We start from the raw sequence: 8,189 nt of genomic DNA, 5'->3' as shown, positions 1-8,189 counted from the left end.
GCAAAATCCCAGCCAGTCAGCATCACCTGGTACCGCCCCAATGGTCTACAAACCCCACAGGGACTCAGGTGTCCCGTCAGTCCCATTGGTGCCAGATGCACCATGGAGGGAGGTGGCAGTCCCAAGGACTGGGGTAGCACTGGCTGGGTGCCCATGGTCCCTGCCCACCTCCTCGGGCAGGGCACCCCAGGGTGCTGGGGCTTGGGGACAGGGACAGGGGACTTGGTCCCCACGGAGGAGGCTGATATGGGATCAGCCTGGGTGACCCCATCCTCTGCTTTCACCCCTAAAATGGATGGGGATTGGGATGGGGATGGGGATGGGGATGGGATTGGGGATGGGAATGGGGATGGGGATGGGGTGGAATGGGGATGGGGATGGGGATGGGATTGGGGATGGGGATGGGGATGGAGATTGGAATTGGAATGGGGATGGGGATGGGGATGGGGATGGGATTGGGGATGGGAATGGGGATGGGGATGGGGTGGAATGGGGATGGGGATGGGGATGGGATTGGGGATGGGATTGGGGATGGGGATGGGGATGGAGATTGGAATGGGGATGGGGATGGGGATGGGGATGGGGATGGGGATGGGGATGGGGATGGGGATGGGGATGGGGATGGGGATGGGGATGGATTTCCCAGCCCTCTGCACCGCTGTTCCTGGAGTGCTGTGGTCCATGGCCACCTGCCGACGGCTTCTCCCGCTCCCCTGCCCTCCCACATCGCCTCTCCTCCTCCTCCCTGTGCGCTGGGTGCAATGAGAAATGTACTTGGCTCCCGATCCTAGAGTGGGAGGTGAAGGCAAAAAACGCGACTTCAGCTCCACAGCGCGTGGGATGTGGCTGATGGCAGATCTCCACCCTTGACTCCTTGCTGAGGCTGAGGTGGGAGCCCCACATCCAAGCCCTGGCCAGCTTTGGACCCTCTGGGCTGAGCCCACCGTCCCCTTGCATGGGGACAGCCGTGGCATTGGGTTCCTGGAGTAAGGCGTGTGGCTTCTGGTGTCCCTGTCAGCAGGTCTGCAGCGCCGTGCCCTCGGACCTTCTCACAAGCAAAATTCTGAAGCCATGTGCCTTGAATTCCCCATGGGAGCACAAGGGGAAGGAGCTGCTGGGCTGCCCAGGTCACAACCGTGGCACTGGTGTGGTGCTGCGTGGCCGAGGACCACTGCTACAGACCCCCCGGACATCAACCTGGCCAGAAGAGGAGCAGCCCTGGGATTTGAAGAGAAATATATCTGAGTGCACCAGTGTGGCACAGCCCAAAGCATTTAGAAGAAGAGCCCTGGCTCCTGGCAATTTTCCCTGGGCACAGGACAGGGCGGAGGGCACAAGATGCTGCTACGGCTCATCTCATTTTTGCTCCCATCACCATGGCTGAGAGCTACTGCGGGTTGTGCATGCGTGCTCCATCCTCCCCAGCAGCCTCCTCTCCCCCCGGGGTCTGCACCCTCACCCTCAGATGCTGGACGTGTCCCCCCCCAGCACCGCCGACCCCAAGCCCCCGTTGCCAGAAGGGCATTGCCCTCACCCAGCCCGGCTGCCAGCTGTGAAGTCCTGGCCTGAAAAGGAATAAGGAGACTTTAGGAAAGGGCTTTGCAGTGCCTGCTACAGCCAGCCTCGCTGGGAGGGGAGGATTTAGCTTAAAGCCTGTGCAAATGCTCTGTACTTATTGCAGGTTTCCTTCCCCTGGCTTCTCGGATCCCAGGAGACCCGCACAAAGCTGGTGTTCCTGCTCTGGCTTTCAGCTGTGCCGGGGGGGGATGTGTGGGGGCACAGCCAGGGTGAGGGCCAACAGGACCCCCCCAATCCAGCTGGGGCTGCACCACTGCCTGCATCCCCACCCCGTGGGGCTGGGACCCCTGGATTTAATCACGCCTCCATCACCCACATCCCCAGCATGCTGCCGTGCTATTCACTCCTGAGCACCAGAAGAGCAGTGAGACCCCGCTCTGGGGCTTGTCCCCATCCCCATGTCCCCACACAGCTGGGAAAAGCTGTCCCGGAGAGGTGGCGGTGCAGGGAGGTGCTGTCCCCCTGCCTGTGTCCCCCTGCCCCGTCCCCTCGCCGGCTCCTGTCCCGGGAAGTGAAACCCAAGCTGTTTGTGCAGCGCAAAGCCGGGGCAGACATTCCTCCCCTGATTGAAACCAGACCTCCCGCGACGCTGCCGACGCTGGTGGGGAAGGCGTACGGACCAGGGCAGAGCGGGATCTCCTTCCAAAACAGATTTAGGTTCTTAGGTTTCCCGAGTGGGTCGAGGTCTGAGTGCTGCGGCTTCGTGCAGAGACCGGGGGCTGAAGCGATCCCCGAGGGGATCCTGCCCCAAGCCCCCCAAGGAGACCCCAGCCCCTGGCTGCTCCCTGACCCCCCAGCCCAGCCCTCCCAGCACCACAGGGTGGGGATATCTGCCCTGGGGGGGTCCCGGAGGGGCAGGGATGTGGCTGGGGTGCAAAACGCTGCCGAGGCTCCAGCACAGGGAGTGCAGGATAAAGATGCACAGACACGGCCGGCAGCAGCTGCGGGCACAGGGGAGGAAGGTGGGTGAGATGGGGATGTCCCATCTTGTGTCACCCCTTCTCCCACCCCCCCCAAAAAATCCCTACCAACCCACACAACCTGAAAAACAAGCATTGGGAAATCCAGGGGGGAAAAAAAAGGGAAGTGGGGAGGTCAGTGGGGCTTGGCACGGGTCTCAGACGGTGAGCGGGGCCAGAAGCTGCTGAGGCAGCCCATGGTGAGTGCTTCTCCCCTGGGACCAACCTGGTCCCATCCCAGGAGCTGCTGCAACCCCCACCCCCCACCCCACAACCCTTCCCACCGAGATTTTCGGGAACTGAAACTCTGTGATGCAAGCTGCGGGGATGAAGCAAGAGGCGCTCGGGTAGGAAGCGGTGAGTGTGCACCACGGCACACCACGGCGCAAGGTTTACTCCTCGCCACCCTGGTGCCAAAGTGCTTCGAGCTCACACTGGTCAGATATCGAGCTCTCCATGGGCTCCCAGCAGGATCTGGCCACCCCGTGCCCGAGCACCAGCACCCCTGTCACAGCCCGACACGTCGGCAGTAAGCGAGGCTGACAGGGCTATTGGAAAACAAGTCGGCACTTCCACACAGATTCTCTTTGCTGCTCTTTTCCTTCCTGAAGCCGGCCTGGCTGTGGCAGGGGTTGCTCAGGAAAGCCAGCAAGCTAATATATTCATGTCATCTTGCATTTGGTGCCAGGACATGAAGTAAACACTGTCAGGGACCTCGCTCAGGTTCAAAGCCGAGCCCTGTTTCTTATTCCGATCACATTATCCATGCTCCCCATACAGATTCATTGATTCATATCTTAAAAAGAAAAGCCTTCAAAACCCATTAAGTCTGCCTTGCCATTCCAGCCCTGCTCTCAAGGGCTAGGGCAAGAAGCATTAACTAATCTGCTCACATTACTTTGCCTTTGAACCGAGCATCTCGCGGTGTCAATCAAATGTGTTTGGAAGTGATACGCTCCGGCGCAGGGCAGGCTCGGCCGGCGAGTTCACTGCATGTCAAATAAGCAGAGGAACCAGCACCTGGGTGCTGGGTGGGCGAATCCATCCGGCTGGGCTCCCCCCAGCAACTCCACCCAGCCCCTTGGGGTGCTGGGGGTCGGCACGGCCCTGGCTCAGCCCTGACCCCATGTCCCCGCACCCTGCCCGGTGCCAGGCACGGGCCAGCCCGTGGTGTCCCCCTGCGGTTGGGTGCGGAGGTGGGAAGGGTGGAAATGGGTCCCCAAAGGAGACTTTGCCTTGGCCCTGCCACGGGCTGAGCTTTCTCAGGACCTCCGATGGCATCTGGGGCACGAGAGCGGGGACCTTGCGGTGTCACCCAGCCAGGGGTGAGGGGCTTTCACGCAGTGACATCCTCCCAGGGATTACGAAAGCTGCGCTGCCTCTTGCCAGGGAAGGGAAGGTCCTTTCAGTCTCTTGGGCTCTGGCTCAGCCAGCAGTCGCTGTTTATTTGGCTTCGAGGAGCTCGCAGCATACTCCAGCATGCTCCTGGGAGCCCCGAGCGCTCCAGTGTGGCTGCCCAGGGCATCGGGCTTGGCTTCCCAGTGCCTTGCGCAAGGGAGCCCCATGCCCCTTCATCTGGGGAGGAATTATTCCCTCTCCTTTCGGTCTGGCTGGAGGGGATGTTTGGGGTGCTCCTGGCACAGGCTCCTGAAGGCTTCCCATCCCTCCGGAGCCAGCAGGGAGGCCGGATCCAACCTCTCCACCCTCATCTGACCCCCACGTTCAGGTCCTGGAACTGTTTACTGGACAGGCTTGGAGGGATTTGGCTCTACTGATGTTTCAAGTGCTGTTGATGGCTGTTGTTGTTAAGGTTTGGAGCAGGCCAAGAGGATGTTGCCATCGAGCAGGGATTAATCACAGCCGCCCCAGGCTCCTGCGGTGGCTGGGCTCGCAGAGCATCTCTGGGGATGCAGAGCCAGGCTTCCCAGAAAGCTCGCTATCGCTTTCTATTTCAGACCCCATCAACTGATGAACCCAGACCAGTCTAGGTCGTTTGGGTTTGACCCCGATTTCAAAATCCTTTTGCGTGGGGAATCAGTTTTCCAGCTGGAAAACAGGAACAGGGATCTGGGGAGAGAGCGTGGGGCCAGCTCCGTGCCGGGGGAGAGGTGTGCGTGCCGCCGAGAGCAGGGAGGAGGAGGCAAAGCCGGCCCGGGCGAGGGGAGGATGCAGACAAGGTCTCAGGATCAGCTGGCTGAGACGTATCCATGGGGAATTACACGCAGGTCTGAGCCTGTCAGATTACCCGAGCTGGGAAGGGGGGAGCGGGATGAGGCAGGAGCCAGAGGGAAAGGGAGAGGGGAGGAGTGGGCAGAAAGTGGGCAGGGAGGGGAGGGAGGCACAGGGGAAAAGGGGGGTGCAGAGGGGAGCCCCCAGCGATGGGTGCCGGGGTGGGCTGGTGGGGGCAAGGAGGAGAGGGGGAAAAAATGGGATGGAGGGGATGGAAAGAGGCTCGGTGCACCAGGAGCCCCCGAGAGCCCACCTGGCCGAGGGCTGGGGTGGGTGGCCAGCCAGGGCGCGAGCACAGCATGCCACAAGCAATTAAGTGCTAAGGTCAAAGGAGAGTGTCCTCATTTGCTGCCTGTTAATTACTTCTGATCCTGCTCTAATTCCTCCTAAAACCAGCCCCAAGGAGAGCCTTCAGGTGGCTGCTGGGGAGAGGCGCCCACCAGTCGGGGCGGACGCGGGAGCCGGGCACTGCCGCCAGCCCCCGGGGGCGAGCGGGGACCCTCGGGGAGGGCAGCGAGGGGCGGCCGCGCCGTGTGGTGATGGAGGCAGCACCATGTGCACCACCCTCCTGCTCATCGGCACGCTGGTCGTGATGCTGCGCCGCCGCTTCTTCAACAAAGTCGAACCGTACGTCCTCTCCCTTCCCCGTCCCCTCGGAGACCCCCTGTGCGGGGACAGGATAGCGAAGGGTGGCCCTGGGGTGGAGGGTCCCGCTGCCCGGCCCGTCCTTGCGGAGGTTTGGTTTCCTTCTGGCTCCAGTGCTCTGGGTGGCACCAGGCAATGCGCCCCTGCGCCGGGCGTTATGGAATCTGTTGTCCTCTCCTCCTATTTGGCCAGCAAGGAAGAAATGCAGGATCAGTCCTGTCGCTTTGTGGGGCAAAGGGACGGGGCTGAGCTCCTGTGATGCTTTTACGGGCGCTGATCAAGGCGCTGGTGGTTCCCAAACGGCAGCAGCCCAGCACCCTGCTGTTCACCCCGGCAAGCTGCGGTTTGCCTGGGGAGGAAACAACAAAGTGCTCTTGGGCATGGGGATGTGACCAGGGACACCCCAGCAGCGCCAAGCCCCCAACCTTCACCTGCTGCAAACTCGCCACGGGGAGGTCCTGCTCCATCCCTGGGGTGCCGGGAGGTTTGGCTGAGGGTCTTGGTACTGAGGAGGCGTGGGAGCTGTGCGCGCACACACACACACACGTCCTGGCGTGGAGGTGCCAGCCGGGAGCAGATGGGAAGGGACCTGCTGCAGTCCCGCAGCAAGGCAAGGACAAAGCCGTGCCCGGAGCACGGGGTGGGCTCTGCGCGTCCCCGCCGCGACACGGGGACGGTGCCGGCGGCTGCGGCTACCTGCGGCTCCCCACGGCTCTCAGGAGGGAGCTTTGCTCCCGTTCAGGGCTCTCCGCCCTCTCCACCGCCAGGCTCAGCTCGAGGTTTCCGCTGTAGACGCGCAAATCTATTTACCAGCGGAGACTGGAGACATCTGAAAGTGGGGAGGTCAAATTGGCACTTAATGAGCCAATTAAGTCGGGGCAAGGAGAAGCAGGACTCGAGGCAGAGAAGGCATCTCCTGCCCTGTGTGCCCTCCAGCCCTCCCTGTGCTACCTGCACCACCGGCTGAGTTAAAGGCTTTTTGGTGCCTGAGCAAACACGTTCTTGCTGCAGGCGTGGGGCTGTCAAGGGGGCACCAGGGGGTGTTTGAGGCATCTCCAGCCCTAGTGTGAGCCCTGCCCTGGGGCAGCGTGCCTGTTGCTGGCAGCTCAAGGCTGGGCACAGCATAAGGGCTCCCTGGCATGGCACAGGACCCCGAACAGCACAAGGGACAGCACAAGGACTCACAGGCAGACGGCTAGGAGAAGCTTCCTCCAAGCCCCGCTGCAGCTCTCAGACTGGTGTGTGGGCCAGACACAGACACCGGCCACTAGAGAAGCTGTGTGCTGCTGGGTTACTTCTTTTGGAGATTAATTGATCTCATCACTGGAGACCACCGGCGATTAAAACTTAAAAGAGCAGCAGTCACATCCCAGCGAGTCCTGCAGCGGGTCTGTGGCAGAGAACAAACCTGTTCCTGCAGGGGAAGGTAACAGGTTTTCTACTCGCTCTATTTTGGTCATCCATCTACCCACCTCGCTCTGCGCTGGCATAAATCACTGCAGCTCCGCTGACAGGTTTATGCCAGGAGAGAATTCATCTCCAGCCTCTCGTCGTCTGAAAAATAGAAGTGACAGGAGGAAGAGAAAGAAGTGCTGCCCGTCAGGGACTGTGGAGAAATGTTACGGGCAAGCAGGGCAGAAGGGAGCAAGGCTTTGGATGGGCACGGTGGAGGGCAGGCAGTGTCCTCCGGTGTCCTCCAGTTCCGATGCAGCTGGATATCGGTGAGTGAAAGGACCAGGCTCAGGCCAGGCAGCCACCGGGGTCCCCATACAGCAGTAAGGCTGGGATTTCCATCACATGTGCCTTGCTCTGGATGACCCCTGGATTAAAGATCTCTCTGAAAACCAGCACAGAACGAGGAAGAAGACAGGAGCGCACACGTTGTGTGGGATAAAGCTGTTGCGGTGCAGGAACGTCCCTCCGGCTCTGACGTTCCCGTGCGCCAAGCAGGGCGTGCGTCCTGGGCAAAGGACACAAATGAACAGCACAGGCAAGAAGAGATTATGTAAAATCCCCTGCTCATTGACCTCCTTCACGTCCCGTCTTCTATTTATAAGCCTTGGGGCTGCCAGGGACAGCGCGGGGTGTCCTTGGCCCGTGCTGGCAGGGCTGGGGTGCTCAGCCACGGGGCTGGGGGCCCAGGTTGGTCCCCAGAGCTGGCTCCCACCGTCTTCAAAAAAAAGGCTTGAAGGGTCTCCTCCTAACAGCCCGACGGCTGGAAGTGATGTGCTCACCTGGACTAACCTCCCCACAGAGGGATAGGGAGGTCCAGGGGGGCTCCTTGGGCTTCAGCCCTTGGGTTTGCTCATCGAGCAGTGATTTATTCGCTGGTTTGTGGGATATTCGGCGAGAACGTCCTGGGCTGGTTATGGATGTCTGCTCTGTTTGCCTTTCCCAAGGTCTTCCCTTCTGGTCCGTGCTGGGGTACGCTGGGCAGGGGCTGCTCCTGGAGATGTGAGGCTTGGGGAGATGGAGATGCTGCTGGCCCACAGCTTGGTCCCGGTGCTGGTTCATGGCACACAGGGTGGTGAGCACCCAAGGCAGCACGGGAGCACCCGAAGGAGCCTGCAGGGAAGAGGCAGGAGTGCGAGGGGAGACGTCCTCCAGGCGGGGGTCGTGCGGAGGGAGCAGAATGGGCACTCCGTGGTGCAGGGCTGGGCCAAGGCAAAGTGAAGGAAGCACTTTGGGGAAGTGAAACGTGGCTTTGCCCTTACTGCTGCTTTCTCAGCCCCCCTCAGCAGGGCAGACACAAGTCCCCCAGACCCAGGAGGGTTGTTT

Source organism: Cygnus atratus, chromosome 18 (genome assembly GCF_013377495.2).
Source record: "Cygnus atratus isolate AKBS03 ecotype Queensland, Australia chromosome 18, CAtr_DNAZoo_HiC_assembly, whole genome shotgun sequence".
Lineage (NCBI taxonomy): Eukaryota > Metazoa > Chordata > Aves > Anseriformes > Anatidae > Cygnus > Cygnus atratus.
The sequence above is the reverse complement of the archived record's forward strand: the minus strand, read 5'-3'. Positions refer to the sequence as shown.